Below are 15,331 nucleotides of genomic sequence, written 5' to 3' on the forward strand. Positions count from 1 at the left end.
GTTAGTTAACTCCTTACCCATCTCAAATCTCCTAACTAAAGGCCCGGTACACTTCATTTTCCACTCTGGGACTGCCGAAGATGAAAACAATGTACTTTACAACTGATGTTTCTAGGCTATTTCAATGATATCTTATACTGTCTACATACAAACTTATCAATTACCAAATTAGAATTTAATAAAACATTTTATGAAGAATAAAGTCTTTTCAACTTACCAATTCCACTAGTTTCTCAGACCGGTTCTTCTTAATAAATTTGATGAACACCTGAAAAATGAAGAGATTTTTGTAAAGTGATTTATTCTTGTTTGTGTACATGGTAATCTAATCAAAACTGTAAACACTGATGTTTTCATCAGGACTGAAAGAGTAAAGACAGAAGGACACAAGAGGCAAAAGGTTTAAAGGGCAACATACTCGTTCGTCATCGGAGTTTCGAAATCCTTCATGATAATTGACGGCACGTCTCGACTTCACTTTCGTTCCCACATAATAAAGAGATTCAAAGGATCCTGAAAAATGCACAACAACATGTTAATATACAGCATGAGAATGAACTCAAAATACACCTGTGCAGATCAGGTGAGGAACCAGCAGAAGACGAGGAAAAATGAAAACTAAACCCAGAAACATCAGGCTGACATAGACATGAATCAGAGAGGTAATATCTGGAGACTCACCGTCTGTTGGCTCAGACTCCCGCGGATCTGTGCCTGTCGGATCCACGCTGGATGAGTGTGGAAGCTCCTGCGATGAATCCTCAGGCACAAAAGCACACACTTGGGTTTCTTCCTGGGTTTGGATGGAATCTTTCTTAGACTTCCACGCTCTCCGGAGGCCAGCAAAGAGTTTCCCCCCTTGTGTGCGCTTTTCTGCAAACAATCAGAGTGAGAAAGAGCTTTATTGCCAGGTACGTTTACACATACACGGTAGTGTGACATTTTATATATATAAAATATATACGTTATATAAGATGTCGCGTTAACCGAAAATTTTCCATCATTGATGGAATTTTTTTAGCAGTGATGGAAAAAATCTGCAGTCCGTCATTTTGACAGATCCAATGAGGCTGGAAGTGGGCGGAGTAACAGTCTCACGTCGGATGTGGGCGGAGTTAGCGACAAACAAACAAATGCAGAAGAAGAGAACACGGTAAAAAGTTTCATGTGCTGCGTCCGAAATCGCATACTACATGCACTACATTTGAATTTGAATGTACACAATATAGTGATCGCCATGTTAATGTTGTCACGTGTCATGCAGCATGAATGCAGCGTGAAAATTTAAAGAGCCCGCTCTACCTTTTAAAAATGTATGAACTTCTCTTTTCATTAGAATGAAAAACAAATATGAGGGCTTTTCATACTTGAAATAGTTAACCCTGGGTGATTGTAAACCCCAGGTAAACAGAATCTTGGGTCATCTTGATTCACGTTTCACACTGATCATCATTTACCTGGGGTTAACAATTAAAAGAATTATAAAAGAATTAAACAGTATTTTCTGCACTGAAATGCAGATCTTTCAGAAATGCAGATTTAATCTTGTGATAAACACGGTGAAACCGGCCTTTCCAAGTGACCATGTCACCATGATGCTGCAGGGCAATGCAAAAAATTGGTCGTACACAACTCAAATGGTCCTCGAACAGCATTATGAAGCTCTATTTCAGAGTACTATGAGGGAAATTACAGAGCAAACAGAGCGAGTAGATTGGCCACAGGCCTTCAAGAGAGTCACCACTTGGGCAGAAATGAACCATGGGGGGAAAACACTCACATATGCACAAGCAGCAGCGTCTCCATCGACCCATTATCGTGGCCCTGCCTCTCTAATGCCTCAACAAGTTTCTGTACGCCCCAAAAATAACATACAGCACATTGAGGTACAAACCTTACCAACATTACTGACGCTGGGGACCACTGTTAACCCTCCTCAAAGTTCACTTCCCCCAGGGGAAGAAACAGATGAGGCAGAACAGTGCATGGCTATAGCACCTCATTTCAGGTCTCAAGGTCCATACAGGCTTTGTTGGAAAAAATTCCTTTAAACCCACATATTATTGTAAAAAGATAGAGAAAATACCTCTGAGAAAGCTCCATCAGGGTGGGAAAACACCAGCACTAATAATATTGATAATGGAGAAAGAAGTGAAAACTCCCCAGTGATAGCATTGCGATGATATGAATGCTGTGAGAACAGCCCCTTATCATGCAACCCACAGCCTCTGCTCACTTCAGCCCTGCAACTTGCCTTAATAGGCACATAAATACAGGCAGTAAATTAGCAGACTGGAGTCTAACCCTGAAGAAGAAAGGTGTGATAATAGGGGACTCCAATGTTGTTTGACTACAAGTCTATAATTGTCCAGAACTTATTAAAACACAAGGGTATTAAAACACAAAAATTAAAATTGCATAAAGATTTACAGGCCTATTACCGCCGTGTTAAGCTGGAAACTTTCTTTGAGGGCAAAAAGAATAAAAAACCAAAGTCAATTTACAAATGCCTCTGATTGGTCCCCAGCTTTTTCCAGCCTTCCCAAACAAAGCACAGAATTAATTAGGGTGGATAATTATGCACACACACTTACATTGGGGTCTTAGAAAAACAGAAAACCTCACCAGAGGAGAAAGAAAGGCATTATTATAAAGCCATGAGTGAATGAATGAATGACCAAAGCAGATCCAACGTGATAACAGAAACTGTTAAAAATCCTCACTGGAAAGTAGTCCAAAGTCCAAAAAAACACCCAGACAAAACTCCACAAGCAAGGCGGCAGTAAACGCCAACAAAAAAAACAGTTTGGTAAGTATTCCACAATCAGGATAACAGAAGGGAGCGAACACAGTCGCTACCAGACGCCGGTAAGACGGCTACCTTTAAAGTTCTGTGTTATTGTCACGTGATTCGTCGGCCGTGAAAGCTCTTCCACATGGGGTCTCACACACACCGGGGCAATGGAACAGGGCACAGGGTGCCAATTAAAATAAATGATCAACCATAAATACGTGTTAATCATACATGAGTCAAGTCAAGTCAAGTCACCTTTATTTATATAGCGCTTTTTACAATGCAGAATTATGTCAAAGCAGCTTTACATTGATAACTGGTACATAATTTTGGCTGCACAGCAGCTCTTAAAGAATAGTGTCAATGCAGGCAGATCAAAGCACTGTTGAATATCAAATGTCAAGTCAAATGTCAAGTGTCCCCAACTAAGCAAGCCAAAGGCGACAGCGACAAGGAACCCAAACTCCAACAGGTGACATCAGGTGACAAACAGGTGGCAAATAGGTGTTAAAAAGGAGAAAAAAACCTTGGGAGAAACCAGGCTTAGTCGGGGGGCCAGTTCTCCTCTGGCGAACAGTGCTTGGTTACAAATCAGGTTGCTATCATAAGTACGATAGGATCGCAACAATCAGAGTATTTATTTCAGTTCCATCCAGTTGAGGATCATATTCATCACGCCGGTATGGACGGGCTGTTGAGGAACTGAGCCACTGGTTGTCGTGTTGATGATGTCTTCACAATGGATGATCTAGTCGACTCGATCTCTGCTGATACTTCAGGGCTGCGTTGTGGTCGTGTCAGGGCACCGGTCCTTGGTCTCAGCTGGATACGGCCCGGATCCGGTTGACTACGGTAAACCTCGGGATAAACAGAAAGACTAATATTAGCGTAGATGCCATTCTTTTTCTGATGTAACGAGTACATCTGGTGTTATAGGAAGTGTTCCCGGTTCCGGCTGACCTACTTTATGCTGCCTAATAATCCTTTAACGGATTTGAAAATATAAATTGATAATGTGTTATGTGTATGCCAGGTTAAAGAGATGCGTTTTTAGTCTAGATTTAAACTGACAGAGTGTGTCTGCATCCCGAACAATGCTAGGAAGATTGTTCCAGAGTATAGGTGCCAAATAGGAGAAGTATCTACCGCTTGCGGTTGATTTTGATATTCTAGGTATTATTAGCTGGCCTAGTAAAAATCCCCCCATATCCCCCCCCCCCCCCCCCCCCCTTATCCGAAGAATCTGGATAAGAATCTGGTATTGTCTTGCTGTTAAGTTTTCTGTAATCAACACAAAATATATATGTTCCATGTGGTTTAGGAACCAGGACGACAGGGGATGCCCAAGGGGAAAAAGAGGGCTCGATGATATGGTCCTTGAGCATCTGGTCCACGTGCTCTTCAATTATCTTCTTTTTAAAAGGGGAAACATGGTAAGCACGTGATTTAATGGGTACTTCATCCGTCAAAATGATTTTGTGTTTTTCCACATCTGTCTTCCCCAGGATGTTGGAGGCAGCACTTGGCCAGGCAGCCATTAGCTTCAGCAGCTCCTCTTGGTTGACTGAGTTCAAGCTTGGAGCATCTAAAGGCTGAAGGGAAATGAGTGGCATTTCCCAGGTTGGAGGTAAGGCGTAGTATAGACTTACAGTGGCAGTGTGGAGCCTAGTTTGACCATCAGACATGGTAGCTAACCCCGGATTCAGCTGGGTGTGGTAGAAAGGATAATATCTGTAACCTCCTTCTGTCTCCAGGCCATATCTATTCTGAGCCAGCTCCAGAATGACACCCGCAGCCCTCAAAAAGTCCAATCCAGCCAACAGAGGGAATGCTAAGTGCGCATCTTTCATTATAAAGGTATTTAGCTTGCATACCTTATTGTGCCACCTGTAGGTAATGTTCCTCTTACCTCTTTTCCGCTTTCCACCAGCTCAAAGACAAAGCAAAAAAATCGAATCCCTGGTTATCCGATGTTCACGAAGAACATCGGACCAGACTCAGGGCTGCAAAAAGGAAATGGCACAAATCAAAAGACCAATCTGACCTAGGTAGCTATCAATCTCTGCTCTCATCCTTTTCTGCTGAAATTCATGCTGCTAAATCTATTTCCACAACAAAATCAACAGCGCTTCAAACACTCACACACTTTTCAAACCCTTCAACTCTCTCCTCTGTCCCCTTCCACCACCACCCACCTCTTCCCTAACTGTTGATAATTTTGCTAATTTTTTCACTGACAAAACATCTACCATCAGCAGTCAGTTCTCTGCTCCACACACACAGGAACTCAGACCAACCACACACACAGCCACACACCTCCTCTCTTCATTCTCCCCCCTCACTGAGACAGAAGTATCCAAACTTCTCCTCTCCAGCCATCCCGCCACCTGCCCTCTAGATCCCATCCCCTCACACTTTCTACAAGCCAACGCCCCTACACTTTTACCAGCACTTACACACATTATCAACACATCTCTCCACACTGGCACTTTCCCTAACACATTCAAGCAGGCTCGGGTAACCCCACTGCTTAAAAACCCACATTAAACACGTCTCTTGTAGACAGCTACAGACCTGTTTCTCTCCTACCATTCATAGCAAAAGCAATTGAACGAGTTGTTTTCAACCAGGTGTCATCTTTCCTCTCACAGAGCAACCAGTTGGACGTCAATCAATCTGGTTTCAAGAGTGGCCACTCGACTGAGACTTCACTGCTGTTGGTTACTGAATCCTTGTGGATTGCAAAGGCTAATTCCAAATCATCAGTTCTCATCCTGCTCGATCTATCTGCTGCCTTTGACTCTGCGAATCATCAGATCCTTCTGTCCACCCTCTCATCACAGGTACTCTACTTCTCTGATTTGAATCCTATCTCACAGGAAGGTCTTTCAGGGTTGTCTGGAGAGGGGAGGTATCCAAAGCTCATCAACTGACCACAGGGGTTCCTCAGGGTTCAGTGCTTGGACCCCTCCTCTTCTCCATTTACACTACATCACTTGGTCCCATCATTCAGGCACATGGTTTCTCCTACCATTGCTATGCTGATGACACACAACTCTTCCTTTCATTCCAACCAGATGATCCCACAGTAGCTGTACGAATCTCAAGCTGTCTGGCGGACATCTCCGCATGGATGAAAGAACATCATCACAGCTCAACCTGGCAAAGACTGAGCTTCTCGTCTGCCAATCCGACTCTAAATCATGATTTCAACATCCACCTAGGCACATCTTCTATTACCCCCTCTAATTCGGCCAGAAATCTTGGAGTAATCCTTGATGACCAACTGACCTACAAAGACCACATTGCAAAGACCGCTCGGTCATGCAGATTTGCACTATACAACATCAGGAAAATCAGGCCCTTTCTAACAGAACATGCAACACAACTTCTGGTCCAGGCCCTGGTCATTTCTAGGCTTGATTACTGCAATGCTCTTCTGGCTGGACTGCCATCATGCACAATCAAGCCTCTACAAGTCAAGTCAAATTTATTTATATAGCGCTTTTACAATTGGTAATTGTTTCAAAGCAGCTTTACATATTAGAAGCACAGAAAAAGGGAAGTGGTTAAAAATAAGCTGTACAACCAAGCATGGTAATATGTAACATATACAAGATGGTGCTACATTAAGCCAATGTCGGCTGACTCCCAGGGGTGGAAAAAAACCCCTAGGAGAAAAACCCAGCGCGCTAGCACTGGGAAAAAAGTCCTAGGAGGGAAAAAAACCCTTGGAAGATATATATAATACATGTAAATGGATATGGAGATCAAAATCTGAATTATACATTTTTATTATAGAGATTAAAAATAGATTATATATAAATATATGTAAGCGGATACGGGGATTAAAAATCTGAATTATAGATGCAGCCAGAACTGGGTCTGTAGGCCCATTGTCTCCTGGGCTACGTTGTAGTCAGGTCCAGACACAGGTTCTCCATCTGATCTGGATACGGCCTGAATCCAGCACCCGGCAAACCTCAGGATAAGCAGAGAGACAGATATTAGCGGAGATGCCATTCTTATTCTGATGTACAGGTATATCTAGTGTTATAGGAAATGTTCTCGGTTCCGGCCGACCTAATTATTGCGGCGTAACAATCCTTTAACGGATTTGAAAAATGTTAATGTATTGATAATGTGTTATGTGTATGCAAGAGCAAAGAGATGTGTTTTTAGTCTAGATTTAAACTGACAGAGTGTGTCTGCTTCCCGAACAATGCTAGGAAGATTGTTCCAGAGTTTAGGTGCTAAATAGGAAAAGGATCTGCCGCCTTCAGTTGATTTTGATATTCTGGGTATTATCAACTGGCCTGAATTCTGAGATCGCAATAAACGTGAAGGACTATAATGCATTAAGAGCTCACTTAGGTACTGGGGAGCTAAACCATTTAGAGCTTTATGATTCAGAATGCTGCAGCACATCTCATCTTTAGCGAGCCCAAAAGAGCCCACGTCACGCCTCTCTTTATCTCTCTTCACTGGCTACCACTTGCTGCTCACATCAAATTCAAGGCATTGACACTTGCTTACAGATCTACCACAGGCTCAGCACCCTCCTACTTCCACTCACTCTTACGAGTCTACACTCCTACCAGAAACCTGCGCTCATTAAAGGAGCGAAGGCTTGTGGTACCATCACAGAGAGAAATCACTCTCCAGGACATTCTCGTTCACTGTTCCTTGCTGGTGGAACGATCTTCCTGCCTTTATCTGGAATGCAGAATCCCTGGCAATATTCAAAAGGCAGCTGAAAACTCATCTCTTTCGTAAGCACTTAACCTCATCTTAAAAAAAAAATTTCTTACACCTATCTTTCACTTCCTCTAATCCCTCTCTATTGTAGCTTATGATACTCTGATCATTGCCTAAGACTTGTATTGTGACCACTTTTTGTGTCTATTTGCCTCGTAATGATGACTCGCTTGTTGTATTCCTCACTTGTAAGTCGCTTCGGATAAAAGCGTCTGCCAACTGAGTAAATGTAAAATGTCTTGTGCTCTGTCTCTCTTCCTGACTCTGCTTGCTTTGCAGTTAACTAGCCACACCTGTTGCTCAATAGGAGTGTACTGCAAAGCTACCACTATAAAAGAGCAGAGTGAACACTGCTTGTTGGAGGTTCACTTTTCTCCTGCACCAGACTTATGTGTTTTCTGTGTAACTGAGTGTAAAACCAATGTGCTGGCTTTTGGTCTGAAGGTCTACTTTGCACACCCTTGTTGTGTGCTCTAGTGATAAAACAGTGTTGCAGGCCTATCGTTACCAGGAAGTGGTTTCTTTTTTTTTGTTTTGGTAACTAAAAGGTATTGTATTTTTCTTATATTAAATATTTTTATGTTAAAGGAAGCTGTAGGGAGGGGGTGCCACTTTTTATTTTGTAATGTTTATCCCTGTTTTTGGTTAGCCAGGGAGTGGAGGGAAGCCTTTATTTATTTTACCTGCATAGGTCATTTAGTTCTTCTTCTAACAATTAGTAATTCTTTTTTGTGTTTTTGGCTAGCCCCTCTCCTGAAGACTGTTTGCTTCCATTTTAACCTGCATAATTAAAATAAATTTATTTTATATCATTGAATGGCTCTGTTACAATATGTACCGGTTGGAGACAGAAGATCACAGATAAGGTTGTTTATTTGGACACAAGCAGAGATAACCGGAACACAGGTAAGTTGGCAGTGGTTGTATAGGTGAATGGTGATATAATGAAAGGTGATACGGTCCTTTGTGGTTTGCAGGTTGTATGCTGGAGAATAGCGGTAGCACATCAGATGCAAGGATGATGGACAACACTCACACACAGACTTGGAGCACAGGGGAGACAGATAAGTAGCAATGGGAGTCATGGAGGTAATGCTGCGTTCACGTCACCTCGTATTAACCGGAATCTTGGGATAACAACACGTGACGTTATATTCGGAGCTATTCACGTCCTTTTGGTCCTTGGACTGGGAATTATGCGTTTCCATGGCACCACTATCAACGCCTAAATGAATCTACAGCAGTCAGATGGTACAGCAGCCACGTGGTACATGTGGGAGCTTTCAGAAAACACCCAGCTTACAAGCTGTAATTATGAGCTCTACGAGGATGTGAACGCTTTTTACAAGCTAGAAACCCGTAACTACAGGAATTATGAGGCCACGTGAACGCACCTTTAGTTCCTTGATGCGAACGAGACCGGACAACGTGACTGAGTGTGTGAGTGTCTTTTATGTGAGTGCTGATTGGCGTGGTGATGATGTGCAGGTGTTTGTGATCCGTACTCAGGGTGTGTGATTGGTGGGTGTTGGAGCCTGGCGTGTCTGTGACAGGCTCTTTCACATTTCTGGGGCAGAGGACTGAAGGGAACCATCCACGTTCTTTGGTTTTGTTTCTCTTTCTAATTTAATTGAACCCTGTTTACTGTCTTCCAGCTCTAGACTGGGAGAGCTTGTAACAATACAAATATATAATACAACCCTGACTCTTTGTAAAATGTCAGTTTTAATGGTCAATAATAGCCAAATAGCCATTATGAAAGTATAAGCTACAATAAAAAATAAAGCAAACAAGTCAGTCAACCATACAAAGTCAGCGCTCTAGTAGGCCACAACAGTAAACTATAACACATAACTATATAAAGTTATGAGATTTCACTTTTAGTTCAACAAATTATAGGTTCATGAGACCAAAGATCACCTGTTAGAATTAAAAAAGATTAATTATATCTCATTTAACCACTACAGAAACATCAGAACCAGTGGCAAATGTCAGAAGGATTAGCCGAGGTTAGGCTGCTCTCGGCGGGGTAGATGAGCACCCAAACTCCAAATAGGCACTACTTTTATCAATGAACCACAAATTTGAGCTTTAAACCAGTATATTCTTACCTGAAAAACTCTTTAAACTACATATGACATAATAACTGTAGTATGTTTGAATTACACAGTTTTTCCCCTCTGCTATTGACGCTTGCTGGTTAGTGCGAGATGCATTCTGGGATACCTGGCTGTCTCAAGTCCGCACAAGTCACCTCTTAATGCATCCTCGATAAGGGGTGGATCAAGAACACATCCGGGGATTTGAACTGTACTTGGCTAGATGTGAACTTTGAATCGGAACACATATTGATAAACAGCTAACTACAAATAAATGAGGCATTTATGTAGCACTTTACTATGTACAGTATTACCGTACACCCTAAGTGCTTCACAATCACAGGGGCCGCTCCTCATCCACAACCTGGATAATTCAACAGCAGCCACAGAGCAACAGCGCCAACTATAGGTGGAGAGATCTGACTGTCCAACTTAGACAGAAGAGACACTGTTTCTCAGCTCAAAGATGAACTAATTATCATGATTTCAGACTGTGGTGATGTGGTTTCTCCACTGCATGGATCTTCATGTGTATCTTCAGCTGATTTTTTTAAAAGAGAAACTCTTTCAACACTGATCACACGTGTGTGTGCCGCTTCTCTCTGCTGTGGATCCTCTCATGCCGTTTCAGATTTGATGAATCACTGAATCTCTTGTCACAGTGTGAACACTTGTAAGGTTTCTCTCCAGTGTGGATCCTCTCGTGTGTTTTCTGATTTGATGAATCACTGAATCTCTTGTCACAGTGTGAACACTTGTAAGGTTTCTCTCCAGTGTGGATGCTCTCATGTGTTTTCAGATTTGATGACTGACTGAATCTCTCGTCACAGTGTGAACACTTGTAAGGTTTTTCTCCATTGTGAATTCTCTGGTGCCGTTTTAAACTGTTTGCTGCAGTAAAAGTCTTCTCACACTCAAAGCACATGTACTTTCTCACACCAGTGTGTGTTTTCTCATGTTTATGTAAATATTGCAGCAGTGAAAAACTCTTTCCACACAGAGAACATGAATATGGCTTCTCCATTGTATGAACTGTCAGGTGTTTCTTGAAGGTTGATTCCCAACTAAATGTTTTGCCACATTTATCACATGTGAACGGTCTCTCTCCAGTGTGAACTCTCATGTGTTCTTTAAGGCTTGATGATTGACTGAATCTCTTCCCACATTGATCACATGTGAATGGCTTCTTTCCAGTGTGAACTCTCATGTGAACATCAAGACTTTGTTTGGTTGTGAAACTCTTTCCACACTGATCACATGTGAACGGCTTCTCTCCAGTGTGAACTCTCATGTGATCCTTAAGATGTCCTCTTTGTGTGAAGCTCTTTCCACATTGATCACATGTGAATGGCTTCTCTCCAGTGTGAATTCTCATGTGAACATCAAGACTATGTTTGGTTGAGAAACTCTTTCCACACTGAGTGCAGGTTGTAGATTTCTTGGATCTTCTTTTCTTTAGAAATGTATTTTTAGTCTTTAAGTGACTCAAAGGTTTTTCTCCAGGTTTGTCATGATGTTCCTCCTCCACTTCACTTAGTTCTTCACTCTCCTCCTTCACTTCCATCAGGTCTGAAATGAAAGAAAAAGTCATTTAAATTTTCAGTACATCAAAATAATTTAAAGAGAGAAATATGAAGTTAAAGGTCATAAAATTGAGACTTGCTGTAATAGACATCTGCTTTAAAATATTCAGATCATTTTGATGCACAGTCCAGAATAAATCAAGTATAACATTTTATTTGACAGGTAAAAATGTATCATGCCAATTACACAATTAGACATTTAGAAGACAATTTAAAAATAAATACATAACATCATTTGCTCAAAGCTTAAATCTAAGCATAAGAAATGTATACCTGACTGAGGTATATTTTTATATAACTTATGTTTTATAAACTTATTTTTATGTTATGTTACTTAAGTAAAAAAATCATTCCAGCAAGTTCAGGCAGCCAAAACCTAAAATTGTGGTAATTTGGGTGACGTATGATGATATAAAAACAGCAGATATCTATAGCCAATATATGGCTGTAGTACTCAACGGCTACATATAGGCTGAAATTTAAAAACCGTTATTGTAATAAACTTAACCTCTTTTTTGTCTTCGTTTTTTAAGAAATTCTACAATTTTCACTTGTAATCAAATCTAGTTATGTTAAATACATTACATACATTAAACAGCTTTACAGGAAATGCATGTCAACATGAGTGATCTGTATAAGAGAGGACTGTTTCCAAATTATCTAATGTGATATTAACAGCCATTTTTTTTATTTTCCTAAAACTGTAATTATTAAGGGCCGTTCACAGCAGACTTCTCCTTCCACTGACTTCCTTTCATACCCATGTGAATGTAAGACACCAGAAACACAAGATCAAGTTTGCAGTAAAGTGGACTAGATTGTATATTTTATAAGTTTGGAGTGATTATTATTTATTTATGTTTTTAAAAGAGATTCACGGAGTGTGACATCATATCATGATCGTTTCAGCATCTGTAGAAAGTTCACATGCTCAAAGTCTAGACTGACTGCATCTTTAAATGTGTTATTATCAGTGTCCTACATGATTCACTCAACCCTGTTACTTCTGACATGATTTCCTGCTTTCAAAAACACCCAGGAAGTGACATCATCTGGGCTCTTTCAACAGCATGATGGGAGGAAAAGAAAATAATCTCAATCCATTGTCTCAGTTTTTACACAAATGAATGACTGCATTCATCAACCCTGTTACCAAAGTTACTGTAAGAAGAGATTTTGCTCAAGTTACACTCACAACCCTGTCAGCCATTCTGGAAAGTTGAACAATGTTGAAAACTGTATTGAAAATGGCTAAATTCAGGTAACACTCCTGCAAATTGTGAACCAAATGAAATAAATGTAAAATATGTAAATATTTAGTTTGATCTGATGTTGACCATCAATATGAAAGTTTCTCAAACTTCCCTTACCTGTTAGAAAAGAACATTGTTTAATTTCATAGTTTAACTGTTTCTCTAAATGTGCAGAAGTGCTTGAATCTTTCTAACATGAATGTTGTTCAGCATCATGAATGAATGAAGAATAAACACCAACCTCTTTGTTCTTCAGTATCTTCAGTGTGTTTCATTCTGCAGGGTTCTGGATCACTCATGTTCTTTGCAGTTTTCAGCTCTTCCTGATGCTTCAGTGCTCATCTGATGGGAATATTCCAGCATTTATTCATGAACTGCAGTGGGAGGAGCTTTACTGATGATGTGACTGCTGTGGGAGGAGCTTGACTGGTGATGTGACAAAAAGAAAACCTGTAAGTTACACACACACACATTATATACAGTCATTTCAATAGCAAAACGTGTCACCATAGCCTATATATATATATATATATATATATATATATATATATATATATATGAGACCAGAGTATAGATTAAATATGGGCCTTGGAAAAATATGGGCTAGCTGTCTTTATTGTGCTTTGACTACAGTGGGTAGTTTCAGTGTGGACAACAACCATTACTCTGTCACTCTTTTACTCTTTTCATAGCTTTTGCTGGCTCTGAAACACTCACTTAAAGATTAATAAAAGATTAAAAATGAAGGCCTGATTCAGGGGCCTTGTCACAGGTCTATTGACTTTTAATTTCTGTGTGTTACTTTTGCTATATTTTAACACTTAAAACAATGATTTGGTAATCCTCTTGTTCCACTGTCCTCTTTTGGAGGACAAGTTTCCTGACAGTATTCTGCCTTATGCTTCCATTGTTGTCAGTATTAAGTCTGAGAATGATTCAGTGGGCTACATAACACTTAATTTTTAAGAAATTACTTCTCTTTTAATGTTTTGATTCATCATACTTACCTTTTAATAATAAAAATAATATATATATATATATATATATATATATATATATATTATGTTAATAATTGTATGTGAGAGAGTGAGCTGTAATATCATTGCGTTCCTATTGGTCAGTGTTAGAGAAGCTCAGCTTAGCCTGACAGTTAGCCTGCTCCAGACCAGGCTAGTTTCCCAGCATAAGTTGCCAGAGTAACTGAGTTTGAACTCATTTAAGTTTGCTTTATGAAACAGAATTCGCTGACAATAAGTCTGACTAAGTAAAGCCTGGCTTATTTTCTAATCTTGTTTTATGAAACAGCCCTCTGACATCAAACTGTAGTGTCTGCATCAAATGAAATGTACAAAAGTGATTTTACATAGAAAATTCACTAAATGAAATGTGTCTGTTTAATGTTTTAAATTACTTTTGTGAAAACAAAATGTTTTAATGTCCCATCATCATTTAGTGTAACAGATATATTTAATGCAAAAAGGAATCAGTTATTTTGACCTGTATTTAATAATGTATATAAAAGAATAAGAGATTATACTAAATTTCATTATATTTTAAATAATTAAAAACTTCTTGGTGACAAATAGGTGAAAGCTAGTGGTTTGAAGGAAAGTGGCAAAGTATAAAGATTTAAAATGACAAAGAGTATTTTGGGCTTCACTGCGATCCTTCAATACAGTGTTTGATTGTCATCAACTGATTCTCGTTCTGAATATGCCTGAAATATGTTTTTTTCTTTTGTGCTATATTAACTATATTAACTTTTGTATTTCACACCTAAACTAAACGCATTAAGAATTTATATCAGTCTATCGTAAAGCAACTGATGCTAATTCAGAACTTTATTCTGTTTCTCCATTAAAATATTGACAGATATCTAGAAAAGTAGTAAAGAACTGTAAGAAAAACAGTTAAAAGCATAAAGACAAAAATAATTGTTCATATTAGAGGTCCACAAATCCCCTCAGTCTGTTGACAGCAATGAAATGAGCTTTAAGTGTCAATTTACAGCAGATCTGAAGACATCAGCATAATAAATGAGGTGAAAACAGGAACTATTGACATGAAATAAAGAGTGTTTTCAGCAGTTTCTCTGTTAATATTGATGATCCTCAGACTATCAACACTCATTCAACAAGACATTCAGATCATTAGCAGATCATCTCACTTTATTCTGAATGGTTGCTGATAGAAACACATTATTGAAGTCCTATAAACTGCTCTACTGAAAGACAATACTGTTATTTCTCACAACATGATGTGGATAAAACACCAATAATACAAAAACACACTAATGACACTTATGTATATATATATATACATATCTCAACCACTGCTGCTAAATAACTACAACAATATAATATATATGAACTGAAAGTTTGATTTTCTAATAATAAGTAGGCCACATTGATTGCAGTAGTGAAATTAGATCAGAAGAGACAATGATCACAAAACCTTTTGAAATAAAGAGCAGCACAAAGTAGGGTTGTCGTAATACAGAATCATCTCGTATTTAAGATATCAAAGAAGTGATCTGTATTAATGTCACCACCAATATGGGTAGTCCTAACCATGCCATGTGGAAATCCTTTGGGGTCGACCATACCAAAACATCTGTGCCACATCCAGCAACACCAGACAGGAGTCTCTATTTCATGCCTGATGTCCCACATCTGGTAAAAAATCTGAAAAGTGCTCTTGTCTGTGGACAGGTGTTCAAAATTCCAGAGGATGTTGTTAACAAAGAGAACCTACCTTCCAACGAGGTTTCAGTGGTCCCTATTAAGGACTTGTTGTCCTTTCAAGAAGGGATGGCATTAAAAATAGAGCCAAGTCACTTTGAAA

The 15,331-nt window shown here is 39.6% G+C and overlaps 1 pseudogene; it reads right to left on the reverse strand.

Moving 5' to 3' along the window:
- Nucleotides 1-15,331, reverse strand: part of LOC137005239 (uncharacterized) — a 615,607-nt pseudogene that overhangs the window by 76,993 nt on the left and 523,283 nt on the right.

Source organism: Chanodichthys erythropterus, chromosome 3, assembly GCF_024489055.1.
Source record: "Chanodichthys erythropterus isolate Z2021 chromosome 3, ASM2448905v1, whole genome shotgun sequence".
NCBI lineage: Eukaryota > Metazoa > Chordata > Actinopteri > Cypriniformes > Xenocyprididae > Chanodichthys > Chanodichthys erythropterus.